This window comes from Cnephaeus nilssonii (genome assembly GCF_951640355.1).
Source record: "Cnephaeus nilssonii genome assembly, chromosome: 6".
Taxonomy (NCBI): Eukaryota; Metazoa; Chordata; class Mammalia; order Chiroptera; family Vespertilionidae; genus Cnephaeus; species Cnephaeus nilssonii.
This window is the reverse complement of record NC_137077.1, coordinates 6,247,017-6,265,366: the sequence shown is the minus strand read 5'-3', so window position 1 is coordinate 6,265,366 and position 18,350 is coordinate 6,247,017. Positions and strand designations below refer to the sequence as shown.

At 53.5% G+C, this 18,350-nt stretch overlaps 1 protein-coding gene across 2 annotated transcripts in view; it reads right to left on the bottom strand.

Annotated features, from left to right (window-relative positions):
- TMEM184B (transmembrane protein 184B) overlaps positions 1 to 16,255 on the bottom strand; it is a 49,407-nt gene extending 33,152 nt beyond the window's left edge. Inside the window, exon 1 of one of the 2 annotated variants that reach the window (XM_079773861.1) lies at positions 16,099 to 16,255. The gene's annotated coding sequence lies outside the window, so the exon portion shown is untranslated. Of the gene's footprint in view, positions 1 to 16,087 lie in introns of both variants that reach the window. The other variant, XM_079773860.1, reaches the window with a different exon arrangement.
- Positions 16,256 to 18,350: the final 2,095 nt, after the last annotated feature.

The window sequence follows — 18,350 nt, the reverse complement described above, 5'->3', positions numbered from 1 at the left end:
CAGGGCCCTGGCAGCTTGGTCCCACCTCCCGCCTCTCCCCTGAGTACTGCAACACTGGTCCCTGCACACGCAGCCCCCACTCGACGCCAACGCGCCCTCCCCTTTGACCCGGTCCCCGTGGAGAATGCCAACTCTTCACTCCGAGTCACCATAACATCACGGCCCCACCCGAGGGCCTGCCACTCCCGCCCAGCGGACTGCGCTCACTCCTGGAACTAACAGGTCAGTTCGGACAGGGCTCCTGCCTCCCCACACCCGAGTTTCCCATCTCTAGGACCAGGGTGGTGCCAGGCACACAGTAGGGGTTTAGAAGAGAAGAATCAGTCCATCAACTGAGTGACTGAATGCCTGCCATGGAGCCACCTGCTACACAGGCTTTCCGTCACTCGGTCCCCTCCCACCACCGACACCTCCCAGAGCTCGGCTGAAGAAGGTGGACACTGGGCTGGAGGGAGAGATGGGCTGAGTGAGGGCAGAGGATGGAGGCTGAGTCACACCATCTCACACATCTTCCAACGTGGAGGCCACGCCAAGGAGGGCAAAGGGACTTGTTCTACGTGTTCCATCAGGACACACCTGGTCCATCTGATGGGAGCAACAGGAAGGAGATAGAGATGGGGTTTTGTTTGTTTTTTGCTTGTTTGGTTGGTTAATCCTCACCAGAAGGTACTTTTCCATTGATTTTTGGCGAGAGTGGAAGAGAGAGGGAAAGACAGAGAGAAATATTGATGTGAGAGAAACACATCATTAGTTGCCTCCTGTATGAGCCCTGACCAGGGCCTGGGCCGGGGAGGAGCCTGCAACCAAGGTATGTGCCCTAGACTGGAATTGAACCCGGGACCCTTCGGTCCGCAGGCCGATGCTCTATCCACAGAGCAAAACTGGCTAGGGCTAGTGATGTTCTTAACAACGGTCTAGTAATTTCCTGGTTGTTTCTAAAATAAGGAAGCTTCCAGTTAAAGAGGACTAGAAGCCCCTGGGGCAGAAACTGACGGAGGAACCTCTGTAGGCAGTTTACTCCCACCTGTCTTCTCCCCAACTAGCCTGCGACCTTCTGGAGGTCAGGGGCCATGTCTCACGTGCAGCTCTGATCCCCACACCTACCTCAGAGCCTGGACAGAGTTAGCACTCAATATGCTTTGACTGGATAAGGAAACATCTGCCCTTTGCAGTTTCTTCCACTTCAATTCTCAACCTCTGTGCTAAACCTCCACCACCTCGGTGTCAACCTCGGGGAATGGAACGTTCTCTCCTCACCACCACCCCCCTTTCATCTGCATCTGCCTGGACAATCACCACCTTCTGTGATCTATTACCATCTGTACGTGGCACTGGCCACAGCTGTGATTAGACTTGTTCCATCAACACTCTGTGAGTCAGGCTCCATGAGGGCAGGGACCGTGTGCCACGCTGAAAAGGTATGTGCTGCGTGATCGGTTTGGGGACAGAGGAAACAGCATGGACAGAGGCACGAGACAACACGTCAACAGACACGCGGACAGGGTGTGCCCAGGCTGCTGTTAACTAGCCTCATGGAGGGCAGTGTGACCTGAGTGACAGCGCCCTCCTGGTGGCAGCGTGAAGTGGGTCTGGAAGCCAAGGGGAACACCAGGACACAGGGCCCTGCTAGGCCACCAGCCACAGGCTGGACAGAGCTCATCTCAGGTCCAGAAAGCCAGCTTCAGGGGTCAGGGGTCAGGGGATCAGGGTTGGGCAAAGCCAGCTCACAAGAAAAGGAGGCGTGTCAGTTTACGAATGTCCCCTATCAGGGGCCGGGGAGCCAAACCAGTCACCAGAGGGGCACTTGAGAGCACAGAACTGAGGACAGGGAAGTGAGGGCCCTTGAGCAAAACTCAACCAGGCCCTGGCAAGGCCTGATGAGCCAGGACACCTAGAGGACAACTCAGAGGCGGCAACAGCTCCCCCAAAGCAGGCCCTGCCCCATCCTCCTCCAGGAAAGACGCCTTTGGTGGGGGACTCCCCTTCTGAGATTGCTACCTTTTCCAGAAAAGCTACGAAGCCATGGGTAGTACTCACTGAACTAGGCCACCTGCCTGGGACTTAGGTATGTCAGAGAGCATCTCACGGTCTCACTGCACTTTATTCTGAGTCATTTTCACTTCGTGTTGCGGGGACACCTGGCTGTTGCCCCTACCCTCCCTCTGCCCCCCCCCGCGCCCCCCCCCCCGTTCCTGTAGGGAAGGCTGAATAATGGCCTCCACAGATGCTCACTCCCAACCGGTGAGGTTTTTACTTTCCATGGCAAAAGGGACTTTGCAGATGTGATTACAATAAAGATGATCTCGGATTATCTGGGGAGGCCAATATAATCACTAGTGTCCTTATACGAAGGAGGCAGGCCCTGGCCGGGTAGCTCAGTTGATTAAAGCCAAGGTTACGGGTTCAATCCCCAGTCAGGGCACATACAAGAATCAACCAATGAATGCATAAATAAGTGAAACAACAAGTCTCTCGCTCTAAAATCAATAAATTAATTACTTTTTTTAAAGAAGGAGGTAGGAGGGTGAACGTGTAAAGAAGACGGTGTGACAATGGAAGCAGGGAGGAGAGACTGGGAGATGCTACACTGTTGGCTTGGAAGTAGGGGAAAGGGCCACAAGCCGAAGAATACCACGGGCCGCTTGAAGCTGGAAAAGGCAAGGAGACAGAGTCCCCTGGAGCCCCCAGAGGGCACAGCCTGCCGACACCCTGACTGTAGCCCAGTGAACTACATTGTGACTTCTGAGCTCAAAACGGGAAGATGATAAATTTGCATTTTAAGTCACTGAGTTTCTGCAATTTGTTAGAGCAGCAGGAGGAAATGAATACACTGATTTACAGATGAGGAAACAGAGGCTTGGAGGGCTAACGTCCTTTGCCCACAGTGCCCTGCCTAATGGGGTCTGTCACTCTGCCCTGGCTGTACCGCCAAATCCACAGATTCCCAAGGCTTGTTAGACAGCCGTGGGCTCCGGGCCAAACCACCTAGACTTGACTTCCAGCTCCGCCCTTAGCTGCTTTGTGTCTGTGGGCAAGTTGCATAACCTCTCTTGCTTCAGCTTCCTCAGCTGTAAAATGGGGTTGCAGCCACACCTGCCCCTGAGAGAGCTGTACGGAGTAAACAAGTGGACACAGGAGAGCACTGAGAGCCGGGCCTGGCCCTCTGGCCCCTCTGAGGACCACGCTCCTGTGTCAGTCGCTTCATCCCTGTCAGGCCGAGAACACATGTTCCCAGCAGTCTGAGACCCAGGCCAGCCCTGTCTGGCCGTCTGCTCTTTTTTAAACCTTCTGAGGTCATATTTTCATTCATCAGCTTCAGATCCAAACCCTTTTGAGCTTCAGCCATGAAGTGCTCGCTCGGGCAGTTGCCACACATCCACTGGCCGAGCTTAGCTGGCAATACGCTTGCACACACGTCTCCAGAATATTAACACAGCCTGAGAGGGATTAGTGTTCTTTTAATAATAGAAATGGAGAAACTTCCATCTTAACATAGCTCGGCGGCAGAATGCGACTTGGGCACCATGAATCTGAACTGGGCACGCTGCTCCCCCTCAGCCGCCTCCTGCGCCTCCTGCCTCCAGGACTGCCTGCTGCTGGGAACTGTGCGGCTGGTCCACATTAGAGCAGGTCGACACCCCCAGCTCGGCCTGGCAAGCCTTTGGAAAAAGAACCACATGCCCTCAGGAGGGGGAGCGTCCCATCTCTCAGTTCCTCTCCCCTTCCATCAACCGACAAGCAGAAGCCACTCTGGGACTCCACGTCTCTCCCCTTCTCCTGGGGCCATGAATCTGTCAACCAGGAAAGAAAAACAATCTAATCCTGTACCTATCCTTCACTCTTTGGGGGAGGGGGAGACGGGGGGACAGGAATAAAGTGAACAACGAAGTAATCCAAAAACCTTCCACGAGGGCACACTTCCGTGAGGGCTCACTTCATTCAGCCTGTAATTAAGTCTTTTTAAAAAATATATGCCAGGCCAAACGGTGACACCCCACTTCTCTCCCAAACGGGGAGGAGATGGGCCAACGCTCAAGCCTCTTTAGCTGGGTTTTGCTCCCCTCTCAGTGCGACCACCTTTCCAACCAGCTAAACCCACCCAGCACTGCGCAGGTGGCAAAGCCTACACCTAAACAGTCCCATTGCCCCGGGGGAGCCAGTCGTCTGAGCCAAGTCCCCTGAACCTGCCCAACCCCCGGGACCCCGTCAGCAAGAAGCCTGGCTGCTGCCCAGGGTGCCGCGGGAAAGATTCCAGCCTGAATTTCACTCACACAGTAGGTACTGAGTGGGTGAGCCAGCCTCCCACCCTGAGTGTATGTACACCCAGTGAGTCCACGTGTGCCCCACAGACAAGAACAAGAAATTCCACAGCAGCCCCGTTTATAACGGTAAAAGGCTGGGCACAACCCAAATACCCATCCACAGGAAAGTGGACCTGAACAGTGGACTCCCACGCAGCCATGAAAAAGAACAAGGACTGAGCCGAAACCGGTTTGGCTCAGTGGATAGAGTGTCGGCCTGCAGACTCAAGCGTCCCAGGTTTGATTCCGGTCAAGGGCATGTAACTTGATTGCGGGCACATCCCCAGTAGGGGGTGTGCAAGAGGCAGCTGATTGATGTTTCTCTCTCATCGATGTTTCTAACTCTCTATCCCTCTCTCTTCCTCTCTGTAAAAAATCAATAAAATATATTTAAAAAAAAAAAAAGAACAAGGACTGCTACCCACCACCTGGATGAACCTCGCTGGAATGTTTCTCTAAGATTCCATTCATGGGAAGGTCAACCCGTCAACAGCGAGGAGGTGGGAGTAGTGTTACCCCAGGAGGGTTGGGGACCAGGAGGAGGCCCAGGGAGCCTCATTTCCGGGTGCTGCAAATGTTCTGCAGCTCGATCTGGACAGCGGTTTGCACGGGCCTGCACAGATATAAAAACCCACTGCACTGTACAGCTAAGATCAGTGTGCTTCACCACAGCCCATAGTAAGTCAAACCTTGAAAAGCTGGGGGTTTTCTTTAGATTTTTTATTGATTTTTAGGGAGAGGAAGAGAGAGGGAGAGGGAGAGAGAGAAACATGGATCGAGAGCCAGACATCAATTGAAACCGGGGCATACGCCCTGACCAGGAATTTAACCGGCAACCCTTCGGTGCATGGACCAATGCCCAACCAACTGAGTCACACCAGCCGAGGCCAAACCTTGAAAAGTTTAAAAATATAAATACAGCCTTGGCCGGTGTGATTCGGTTGGTTGGAGCATCATCCCGAGCACCGAAAGGTGGTGGGTTTGATGCCCGGTCAGGGCACATGCCCAGGTTGTAGGTTCAGTCCCCAGTTGGGGCGCGACCAGGAAGCAACTGATCAATGTTCTTCTCTTACACTGATATCTCTCTCCCTTCCTCTCTCTAAAATCAATTTCTGAAAAAGTATAAATATATACCTTTAAGCAACTTCTATGTGCTAAGTCCAAAGGGTATCTCAGACAAGACTAGCCTTTTAAGAGCTCACAGTCTAGTGGGGGGAAATACACCTGAGTAACAAGACAAGGGTCCCCTGGCCAGTGGGACAGGCGATGAGAATGGCCACGGGTATGGGTATCACTCGCGATTTGGGGAAGGTGGTGAACTGACGAAACATCGTTTTGGAGGCAGCCAGCCCTATGTCCAGATCCTACTTCTCACTGTGTGACCTGGACAAGATGTTTGCCCTGCTTCTCCATCCAAAAGAGGGGTCACAGCAGCTGTACCTCATGGGTCCCCCTGAGAATGCAAGGAAAGAATGCACACTGGGCACTCAGCCACGAGACTGTTGTTATTCCTGCTGTGAGGCTGGGCCCGCCTGTGCCAGGCACCCGTGGTGTTTGTGGATACGGAAGAGGCCCTGCCCTCGTGGATATGGAACAGCCCCTGCCCCCCACAGCTTCCAATCCCACCAGGAAGAGGCAGCCGGCATTCACCCGCTAGCAAACATCTAACAAATCCGGGGCTGTGAGCCTGACATGGCCTTGGCCCTAAAGGAGCCCGCAGCCCAGCGAGGAATCAGACACCTGGGACACAATGTAAAACAGCTTAAGTGTCGGCGGAGAGGAACAGATAAAGGAGCGGGGGAGGTCAGAGGGCCACGCGGAGTGGAAACTGAGCTGGGCCTTGAGAGGCAGACAGGATTTGAGCAAAGGCATAGGGAAGGGAAGCCGAGGTACCTGGAGGAAAGGGCGGCCAGTCACGTGTGGCTCAAGAGGGCCTGGGTTCTGCAATCAGTGGGAGGTTTCAGAGCTTTAAAATGACAGGCCAGCTGCCCTGGCTGGTGTGGCTCAGTTGGTTGGAGCGCGGTCCTGTACACCAAAAGGTTGCAGGTTCCATCTTCGGTCGGGGTGCATATGGAAGTCAACCAATCGATGTTTCTCTCTCTTTCAAATCAATGAAAACGTATCCTCAGGTGAGGAATAAAAAATAAGTAAAATAAAATGACAAGCCAGCCAACAGCAGTGTTTCGAAGGGGCCAGACGGGGGTGGCTCCATTTCCAGGGCTGGGACTGGTGTCGGATTAACCAAGAAACATGCAAACGCTCACACCCAGTCCCTTCCCTTTGTGAGGCCCAAGCACACTTATTAGATGGCGAGCAGGGGCCTGAGCAAGGCAGACTGAGCCTTGACTTTCCTGCACTGGGCAACAGGTGAGGATACATTTCTTATGGCTCTTGTTTATATAATTTTATTTTAATTTTTTTTAAAACATCACAGTCACGATTTGGAACTCAAAAGGTACAAAGCATCTGCAGTGCGAGTCTCCCAGTACCAGCCGCCATCCCAGAGGCACCACAATCACTTCTTGTGAATCCCAAGACCTTGTTTACCAACATAAGCAAATACACTTTCCAGTTGCACAGACGGAGGCGTCCCAGTCGCTGGCCCTGTTCCTGCTCCTTTCACAGCAATCTATTCTGACAGTCATTCCATATCTGTGCATGGAGTCTCCATCTTATTTTTTTTTAATATGTTTTTATTGATTTCAGAGAGGAAGGGAGAGGGAGAGAGACGAACATCACTGATGAGAATCATCGATCGGCTGCCTCCTACACGCCCCCTACTGGGGATTGAGCCCAAAACCCAGGCATGTGTCCTGACTGGGAATCAAACATTGACCTCCTGGTCCGTAGGTCAATGCCCAACCACTGAGCAACACTGGCCGGGCTCCATCTTATTTTTTATGGCTGGGTTCGGACAGACTACAATTTGTTCCAGGCCCCCTGCTGATGGGACATTTGGTTGCCTTCTGCTATTACAAGTAAGGCAGCAATGACAAAACTTGCAAATAAGTCATTGTGCACATGTGTTAGCACATCTGTAGGATAAATTCCTAGAGTGAGCTGCGGGGTGAAAGTATACAAGTAGCTGAAATTTTGAAAATGTTGCTAGAGAGGCAGGATGCACTTAAATCACTCATCTAAGAAATAAGCCAGATTATTGGGAGAAATGCTGATAATGTATAGTTTTAAGGATGCCCAGATGAAGAAATGGTAGAGAAAAACCCTCTTTCAGCAAACAGAGTGTCGGGTCAGGAGATGGTTCGGAACCTGGATCAGCCCGTCCTCGCCTGGTACCCTGATCCATGAACTTGCATTTCCTCACCAGTAAGTGCCAACCCAGACCCGCTCAGCTCCTCAGCCCTTCCCAGTACAGAGGGGCTCTGATGCCCTGCTCCCACGGCAGATGGACACAGCACCCTGCTGAAACTGGTCTCCCTAGGTGAAGGTGCCAGTGCCCAGGGGAGCAACAGGCAGGCCAGGGTCATAGGTCATAGGTCATAGGCAGGCAGGAGGGGCTGGGAGTGGAGAGCTTCAGGGGGTCAAGCGTTCCAGTCTGGCCATCAAATGAGAGATAAGCTCCTCTTGCCGCTTCCCCTGCATGGCACACTCACAATGCACAACACCCAGCGCGCATCACGGGCCTGTTACACAACGTGTGCCTGAGAGCAATGGCCACCTCACGGGCCTGTTACACAACGTGTACCTGAGAGCAATGGCCACCTAACCCTAGGTCTGCAAGCAAGCAGCTGGTGAAGGACAGAGGCGGGACTCTGGACACCTAGAGACCTCCCTGTGAGGGAGGACAGCTGCATAAACGCAGCAGGGATCAGGGCAGGGCTTCCTCCCATGCCCACAAATTCGGCCCAACTACTGACAACTGTGAATGAAAGAAATGGTGGTCCGCCCCCAGATGAGTGGGAAATACCTCCGGGCAAACCACAGGCAGCACTGGAGAGGAGTAACCCTGCCAACCGCCCCACTTCCCGGCCACGCAATGTTCCGACTGAGAGGGCCAGGGCCTCCTGTGCCCCATCACACTTAAATGCACTGAGGTTACTGCTATTCAATTGTTTCTAACGCACACACAATACGCCAACCTTTCTTTGTAAAGCAAATACTAGCAGGTGCTGTTTGGTAAATCCAGATTTCCACACATCCTATTTGTTTAAAATTATGGACAAACTCGTGTAGAGATGCACCTCCTCTTCATGGAGGTGAGGCTGTGACCCCAAACACCCCAGGAGAGCTCACTCCGCCTCTGCTCCTCAACTGTGTCCCCTGTCCCTGTGCATGCTGGAGGTGGTCCACGACCTGGAAGGCCCTTCCCTCCTCCACCTGCCACCTCCACTGTCCCTCAGCCAGCCCCAGGGCCCCTACCCCAGGGAGCCTGTCTCTTCCGCCCACCTGCAGGCAGAGCAGACTGCTGCCTCCTGGGGCCCCCACAGCTTCGACCTGATCCTCTAGTATCGTCCTTTCCCAGGCTAAGTCACAATTCCATCTGCTGGGAGCTCAGAGCAGCAAGGGCACAGGGTTTGATATCGAACACCTGGGTGCTTCCTTCCAAAGGATCTTAGGCAAATTCACCCTTCTGGGCCTCAGTCTATCCATCTACAAAACAGGCGCAGTAATTCCAAGGTCCCAGGGCTGCTGGGAGAATTAAATGAACAATATAGGTGAACTGTAATTTGCAAACTGCAAAGCCCTACCCAAAGTCTGGAGAAGATAGTAACATTCATATTAACTAGTATATCAATATTAATTAATATTAATATCCTCACACATATCCCTTCACCAACACCTATCACTGTGCCTTGCAGGCACCCAAAATGATTGCCAATGGAACCCCAGATTCTCTGTTCATTCTATGTGGACTAAAACACAGGGGTGCTAGAAGCAGAAGCCAGGAGGCCCTGCCAGCAGCAGCCTTGGGGTTGTTTTCCCTCGAAGCTTTTCTGTAAATGATGGCCCAGAGGGCTTTGGGGAACAGCACAGCCCAGCAGCGTGAAGGTTCCTCCTAGCCACCTGCCAGCAGGGCAGGGCCTCCCCGAGTTCAGGCTGTCCCCAGGGGTTGGAGCAGGAGACAAATAAAAGTATCAAACTGCATGCATGTCTCCCAGGGTGGGAAGCTGTCCGAAGTGTAAATCCCTTTCACGGGGACAGATAAAGTAACTTCCAGAGATCTCACTCCACCCCTTTGTTGGGTGGGGGTGGGGGTGGGGAACAGCCATCCTGGGACCACCCGTGGCCCGTGGCCGCAGGCACAAGGTTCAAGACCAAGGCTCCCCAGCAAGGAGACTAACTAGAGTGTTCAGGGGTCACCAAACAGATTGCAGGTTGGAAAAGATCTCTCTCTCTCTCTCTCTCTCTCTCTCTCTCTCTCACACACACACACACACACACACACACACACACCTCCTTCCATCTTCATGCAACTGTGAAGACCTCCTCTCCCTGCAAACCAGGCCCCTCTCCTTGGGGGGTTTCTAACCTGGGACCTTGTAGCACCCAGAAGGTGGGCAGAGAGGGTACGAATAACCCCATTAGAGACTCACTGCTGAGCAAGTGACTCACCCAAGGCCATCACCTGGTTCTCTGACTCTACACTCCGTGCTACCCACCCCTCGAGTTTGAGATGAAGCACTAGGCGCTGGTTTAGAACGTCTCTCGCTCTTTTATATCTATGGCTAACTTCTTAGTTCCATGGGCAAATGCTTATGACCTGGTGCTATGTGAAGGATGAGATAATGCAGGAGCACGCCTAGAAAGAAAGCTGCCCAAACTTCAACAGTGATTATTTCTTCGTTATGAAACACGGGGTGATTTTTAGTCTTATCCCTCACTCTTTACTGTGTTCTAAATATACTATAATCAACAAGTACTATTTTCAAAACCAGAGAAGCCTGTTGCTTTCCAAAGGCTGAAACACCAAGATCAGCAACGCAAACTTTCCACGAAATAGTCACTCAGTTAAGTGTGCGAGTTTTTCTAAGCGCGGAGGGCTGGAAGTGACGCGGGTCAGGCACAAAGGTTTTCTGGGTGGGACCTTCCCCTCTGCTTCCCGCCCCAGAAGAGGAGGAAAAGGAGGCGACTGTGGGCTTCCTGCCGCACAGCCCAGGCCTGAGACCTCCCAGACCATCAGGCTGAGCCCGTCCTGGGCAGACCCAAGGCTGTTTAATGTGCCCCATGGGCTCCTGACATGAGCTCATTTCTAATAAGCAATCCTGTTCTGATTGGCCTTAACGTCGGTCACTTCTCAAGAGTGGCAATGACATTAACCCATCCAACTGTTTCATTTGTTTAGTCAAAAACTATTTCAGCTCCTACTCCATGCAAGGCATTGTGCCAGCCACGGAGCCATCATTAAACCAAGACTGGAAAACAACCAGCCAGAGGCTCCGTGTCATCCTGCTATGTTCTGCCCAAGCGTAGGGTTTCAGCTGCGCTAAAACAGCACCAGGAATGCGAACAAATGCTGCCCGGGCGTGACGCCTGCCTAATTCCTGCATCTCAACGACTCCGCACAGGGCCCCGCTCCCCTGTCCTTAGGTAAAGCGGGTCCCGGACCTGCGCTGCATCTCACTCGCTGCATTTCACTCGGCAGAGGCAGAGGCAGAGATGATGGGGCGGGAACCGGAGAAAACTCGAAACTTGGCGACCATCCAATCCTTTTTTAAAAAATATTTTTTTATTGATTTCAGAGAGGAAGGGAGAAGGAGAGAGAGAGAAACATCAACAGTGAGAGAGAATCATCGATCTGCTGCCTCCTGCATGCCCCCTACCGGGGATTGAGCCCGAAACCCGGGCATGTGCTCTGACCGGGAATCGAACTGTGAGCTCCTGGTTCATAGGTCAACACTCAACCACTGAGCCACTCGGGCTGGGCCATCCAATTCTTCTCTCCATGGCCCCCTCCCACTTTCCTTCTTCTTCCTGTCCTTCTTGAGGCTGAGAAGATCACATTCAATTAACATTTACTGAGGGCCTACTAGGTGTCGAGCCCCAGTGTCAAACAATTTTGTAGACAAGAACTCAGACCTTAGCTTTGCACATGCTCTTCGTTCTGCCTGGAACCCACTTCATCCCCTCACACATGGGGACAGCTTCAATGTCACCTCCTGCCCTAGCCAGTTTGGCTCAGTGGATAGAGCATCAGCCTGTGGACTGAAGGGTCCCGGGTTTGATTCCCATCAAGGGCTTATGCTCGGGTTATGGGATCAATCCCCAGTAGGGGGTGTGCAGGAAGCAGCCGATCAATGATTCTCTCATCATTGATGTTTCTATCTCTCTCCCCCTCTTCCTTTCTCTCTGAAATCAATAAAAAAAAATTTTTTTTAAATATAAACACCACCTCCTCAGAGAATCGCCTGCCCAGGCGAGAATGACTTTCTCTCAGCGTATCCATGACAATGCACCTGCTCCCGTGCTTGCTCTTTCCCCGGCTGGACTCAGCTCCGTGAGGGCGGCGGCCTGCACACTGGTGGGCACACAGGCATGCAATACCTCTTTCCTGAGCAAATCAAGAGCCTACAGAGTACAGACCGTCCTCGGGTTACGGCAGACTCGACGTACGTCGTTTCGTGGTTACGTCACCATCTCCCATTTATTTATAATAAAAAAAGTTCCGTCATTTCGACGTATGTACATATGTGCTTTATGTTTTTTATTATTTACTGTATTTACCACAAGTAAAGGTCAGGAATTGTTATCTCTCTTTTAAATTTTTTTTACTGTTTCACTTCATTGCTATTGTGTATGTGCTCCATGTGAGTGACATAGGTGCTTCTGTAGGTGGGTTCCGACTTACGGCGAAAATCACGTTACGTCACGTGGACCTACTGTAATAATAAAAGCCAGTGTTTACTGAGCACATTCTATATGCCAGGGACCGTGCTGAACTCCATGCAGACATTGGGTCATGACAGTCGCATGATGGCTGCACCATTATTACTCCCATCTTTTTAAAAATTGATTTTAGAGAGAGACGTGGGGGGGGAGAAACAGCAATCCTTTGCTCCACCCACCACCCATGCATTCATTGGTTGATTCCTGCATGCGCCCTGAGGGGGATCGACCCACAACCCTGGGTATTGGGACAACACTTGAGCCAACTGAGCACCTAGCCAGGAGGGCCTCCCAACTTTTAATGATGGGAATTAGAAGCTGGTAAGCAACCCGGCCTAGGCCACAGGGATAATAAGAGAGCGAGGATTTGAACCGCACCTCCCAATTCTCTCTACATGTCACTGGACTGCTCTCGCCAATGCCCCGGGGGGGGGGGGGTCCCTTTCTCCTGCGCTGCCAGTGACCATTTTTGTTCCCCTCCTGAATTCTTGGCCTCCCCTCCAAAGGCACCCAATTCAGAAGAGTTCCCCAACTCCTCCCCTCTCATCCCACACCCATCAGCTCCCACACACCACCCAATGTGGGCCCCTCAACTGCCCTTCAGCACTGACCTAGTGCAATCCCCCCAGCCTTCCGGCCCCCCGAGGCACAGCGGCTAGAGCAGAGCGTAAATGCAGGCAGCCAGACCCCCAGCACAGCAGGCAGGTAGAGCAGGCACCTCCTCAGCGAATCCATGTGGGTTCGTCCCCACTCTCTGCCTGTATTTATAGTGCCGGTGAGCGTGGGCACGTGGATGGACACCCACCGCAGCTCTCAAATGGGAAAGGGAGCTGCCCACGCCCCTTCAGGACCTGCAGTCTGAGAAGTCGGTGAGAACCCGTGGGGCCCAGAAAGGACTTGCTTCTAGGGCAGTGGAGAAGGGAAAAGGCAGCACAAATAAAAAGAACGCCAGTGACCGAGGGAAGCAAAAGGGAGGGAGGCCGTGTCTTCTTGGAGTTCTCTGTGGGAACACAGGAAGGAGGAGGGAGATGATCACACTGTCCTGTAATACACGGCTGAGGACGTCACCTCCTTTATGAAACTTTTAGGGCTCCCGATGACCACACCAGGGTCAAGTTCAAACCCCTCGGCAGGGCCTTCAGAGGCCTGCATGCCCAAGCCCCACAGCCGGGTCTGGGAGGTGAGGTATTTCAGGCCCCCACATCTCCGTTCCTCTGCCTAGCAAGCCCCTTTCTGCGGGAGCCTCGAGGCACAGGACATTCTGTTTCTAGGAAGACTTCGGGGACCCCCCAGGGTTGGTGGGGGAAGAGCACAGGCTCTGAGGTCAGACCCTCTAGCTCAAAGCTCAGCTCCACCAACCAGCCCAGCTTTAACCTCCCAGGCTGCCTCCTCTGCAAAGTGTGAAGGTAACTGCTCAACTCACTGGGTGGTGGGAAGATGAAATGCCCTATTTTAAGAAAGCGCTTTGAACTGCGCCTGGCACACAGTAAGTGTTTCATAAACAAGCTGTTGTTCCTATTGTCCGCTGGTCCCTTTGGGGCCCTGTTTCTCCCACAAGGAGAGCACTGTCTTGCACATATTTGTTGCACTCTGGATCCCCTAGCCAACCACAGCCTTTCAGAAGGCACGGCGCACGACTCAGGCCTCTCTTCCCGGCCTAGCACAGTGCCAGGCACACAGTAGGTCTTCAGGGAGTGGTCACTGTCTGTGAAGGTCCTCCCGTAGACCCCACACAGAGCTCTCCCAGGGCCCAACTGCTGGCCTGCCACAACTCCCACACCAAATCCCGCCTAAAGGCCCCGCAGAGCCAGCAGGACAGTCACTGTTACTGGGTTTCAAAACAATAAAGAGCTGCACTCTGCCTTACCAAGGCCGTTTCCACTCCAGGGAATTTACGGGGAGAAACGAGCACAGCAGGGACTTGAAATAGAACTGAGCCCTTCTGGGGAGAGAGCTGGCTGGCCCGCCAGAAACCAGGAGCAACACCTCAAAGGCCAAGGAGAGAAAGCAGCCTCCAGACAAAAGCCCGAGCTGCAGAGAACTCGGCCAGCAGGAGTAAACTAGGACAAGGGGTCACCGGCACCCGCTCTGCCGTGAAGCCTCGCCACCCGGAGAGCTTCAGAAGGGGGTCCTTGTACAGCCCACCCCCATGCGGGAACAGCTTACCACACATCCAGAACCCCAAGGGCTGCACACAGGAGCCCCGGATGCTTGTGGCTCTCGGTGGGGAATTCACACTGCCTTCTCCATCCACGCTGCCTATCAGGGCCTCCCGGCTGGATTGGGGTCACTATTTATGTCCATCTCCCCAACAGACTTGGAGCTGCGAATGGCTGGGCACCGGGTCTCACTGATCTTCAGACCCTGCGCCCCTAGCATGGTGCCAGGTACGTAGCAGATGCTCAGTAAGTTACAAGGCAGCAAGAGAAAGGTCCTGGTTCAAGGATGACTCCATCCAGGCCTGCCACGTACCACGGACAAGCAAGCCATGTACTGCCTCTGCGTCTCCGTGTCCTCACCTGCCAAAGAGCTATGACAAGTTCCGCACTCACACAAGTGCTGAGAGAATGAACTGGAGAAATACATGTAGAAAGCATGAAAATACATGCTAGTCACCCTTCAGGCCTCAGCTCAGCTGTCCCCTTATGTCAGTCATGTCCTTTCTGCTGGCCACACTGCCCCTCTCCCAGCACAAAAGTCACTCTGTACACCCTTTATTGTTTTATATGGGTCACATCTTTGTGATGACTTGTTTCTGAGTTGGATTCCCTCACTGACCTGAGAGGGCCTGTACCCAGGGGACAATGTGTTTGGGTCTAAGGCCTGACAAAATGGGCACTCGGGCCTGGCCGCCCGGGGCCCTCCCGCCGCACAGCCCCAATTCGGATGCACACAGCACCCTTGGACAGGATGTCCTGCCGTGCAGAGCCCCAGGGCCCACCGAGCAAGCAGACGGGAGATGGAAAGGGCATTGCAAACAGGTCTCACCTGAGCCTGTGCCTCCTCTGCAGATGCAGGTGAGCTTGTTTGCCTGGCTGACTCGGCAGCACAAGGGCCTCCAGGGCACAGATTGCTGCTGCTTGCCTTACATAAAGCACCAGGCGATCAGATAAATAATGCATGGCCTTCAGCTCACACACAGGTATTAGGCGTGCAAGCACTTGCTTTGCGACAGGGTGCCCTGGGTGTGTGTGTTTGTGTGTCTGGCTTTGCACAACCCCAGGGGAGCTATGAATTGGGAACAGATAAGTCATGTTCCAATGCCTTGCCACGGCCTGGAATCAACTAGCTCTAGACCCAGGCAGTGCACCAGGGAGGAAATGTACAACCCACAGGATGGATACCCACACCCTAACCCAGTCTCCATGGCCTCTTTCAAGGCGAATATCCTTGGAGTCCCAGGTTCCCGTGGGTGCCCCTCCAAACAGCTGACCTCTATGCAAGGCCCGTACACCCTCCATGCAAGCATCCCCATGGGCCTTGGCAGGCCAACCACCTTCCCAGATCACAGCACCGAACAAGCAAGGATGCCTCCCCCACTCGCTAGGCGGTGCCAGGCGCCAGCACACCCACCGGGCACACAATCCCACTTGCAAAGAGGCTGCCCATCCGCCTGCCGGCTCCCCTGGCTCCCCCGGCCACCCCCACGGCAGGTCCGATTACACGCCTGGCGCCGGCGCCGCCACGTTGGCGAAGAGGGGGCCAGGGCACACCCACGGGCGGCCCACGACCCCGCAGGGAGGGCAGGGGCCGCAGGTCAGGACGTGCGAGGCGGCGGACGCTCCTTGCCTTCTTAGCCAGGCCGGCCGCCTTCGGTCCGAAGACCCGCGGTCCACCAACGTGACCCGCGGGGTGCCCCCTGCACGGGCCTCCCCCAAACCCAGCGGCCCCCGCCCCCTCGAGCCCACAGCCGAACCCCTCAGGACCTCCGGCCCGAGACCTGCCAGGCGGGTACCTCAGGAGCCCATGGCGGCAGCGGCGTGTGCTGGCGGGCGACGCACAGCGCGGGTGGGGCGCCGGCGGGCGGCACCGCAGCCCCGGAGTCTGGTCGCCGCGGCCCGAGCGTCCCGGGCACCGCGAAGTGCCGCCGCGGTGCGCATGCGCGCTGAGCGCGCCTCCGGGGAGGGCGGGGCGGCGAGCGCGGGGCTGAGATCACCGCGCGGCCTTAAGGGGACCGCGCCTCGAACCTCCCCTCGCCGCCCCGCCCAGGGATGGGGTCAGCCAAGGTTCTCCTGCGACTAGCGAGCAAAACAGCCTCCCCCGCCTCAATCCGACCCCCCAACCCTGCCCACCACAGAGTTTCTGGGGGTGTAGGACAGACAGGTTTGGGGCTCCAGGCTCTGTTCCGGACATCTGTGTCTAGTGTTTCACTTCTCTTAACCCTCATTACCTCCGCTTAGGCCTGTTTTGAAGATAAAACAATATACTGGAACGGCTATTTGTCGAGTGAAGGGTGCATGTAGAACTGAAATGAATGCAAACCGAAGTGCTGTGTGCAGTCGCGCCCCGTGAAACTGCAAAGCAGAGAAAGAGGCTTTTCCTTCCCACACCGCCCTGTGGCCCCACCTCGCTAGGAGCCTAACGAGCAAAGTTTTGCAGACGTCATCAAGCCGCCTAGCCCATTGCTGTTTCTGGCTTCGATGTTGCTCAAGATCCCCAAATTTATTTATATCCCCAGCCCAGACTCCTCCCCTGAACTGTTAGCTCAACACCTCCTACTGAAGCCCGACAGGCATCTCAGAGTCAGCATGCCCACATCAGAACCCATCCCTCCTCCCAAGCACAGACAAGAAGACAAGACCTGCTCCCTCACAGACTCCCTACAACCGGCATCGGCATCTCCATCCTTCCAGGGCCCAGGCCAAAACTCCTGGAGTCATCTTTATTTATGTTTATTTTTTTAAATATATTTTATTGATTTTTTACAGAGAGGAAGAGAGAGGGATAGAGAGCTAGAAACATCGATCAGCTGCCTCTTGCACATTCCCCACTGGGGATGTGACTGCAACCAAGGCACATGCCCTTGACCAGAATCGAACCTGGGACCCTTGAGTCCGCAGGCCGCCGCTCTATCCACTGAGCCAAACCGGTTTCAGCTTGGAGTCATCTTTAAATCCCTCCTCCCACTCCCTTCCCCGCTCGGCGGGAAATTCTATTGGCTCTATGTGCAAAATATATCTAGCCTCTGACCCCTTGCACCCCATCTCCACTGCTACCAACCTTTCAGTTTCTGCCCAGGATTATTGCAATACTCTTGCTAGAGACTAAATGTTTGTGTCCCCCCAAAAATTTGAATGCTGAAATCCTAACCCACAATGTGATGGTATCAGGAGGTGGGGCCTTTGGGAGGGGGTTAGGTCAGAAGGGTGGAGACCTCAGGAATAGGATTACGGTCTTTACAAAAGTGACCCCAAAGGGCCCTCTAGCCTTCTTTGTGCCATGTGAGGTGTCCAGACAAGTAGAGAATTTTTTTTATTTTTTTTATTATTTTTTTTTATTGATTTTTTACAGAGAGGAAGAGAGAGGGATAGAGAGTTAGAAACATCGATGAGAGAGAAACATCGATCAGCTGCCTCTTGCACACCCCCTACTGGGGATGTGCCTGCAACCAAGGTACATGCCCTTGACCGGAATCGAACCCGGGACCTTTGAGTCCAAAGGCCGACGCTCTATCCACTGAGCCAAACCAGTTTCGGCAAAGTAGAGAATTTTTAACCCTTTGCACTCGCTTGCTTTTTTCTCGATTCCTTTATTCTACTCGGGATTTAATTTTTTAAATACCCCAGATTTTACAAAGCGCGGCAGTAGAATAAAAAACTGGAGTTTCTTTTCATACAAACTTACTTATTTGGATTTTTTAATATTTCAAATTATTGATACATTCAATACAATTCGACATACGAGCTGCTACCGATGCTAACCGTGTCGAGTCACACTCGACATCCGAGTGCAAAAGGTTAAAATATATTTTTATTGATTTCAGAGAGGAAGGGAGAGGGAGAGAGAGATAGAAACATCGCCCTAGCCGGTTTGGCTCAGTGGATGGAGCGTTGGCCTGCGGACTGAAGGGTCCCAGGTTCGATTCCGGCCAAGGGCACATGCCTGGGTTTCAGGCTCAATCCCCAGTGGGGGGCGAGCAGGAGGCAGCTGACCAATGATTCTCATCAGTGATGTTTCTATCTCTCTATCCCTCTCCCTTCCTCTCTA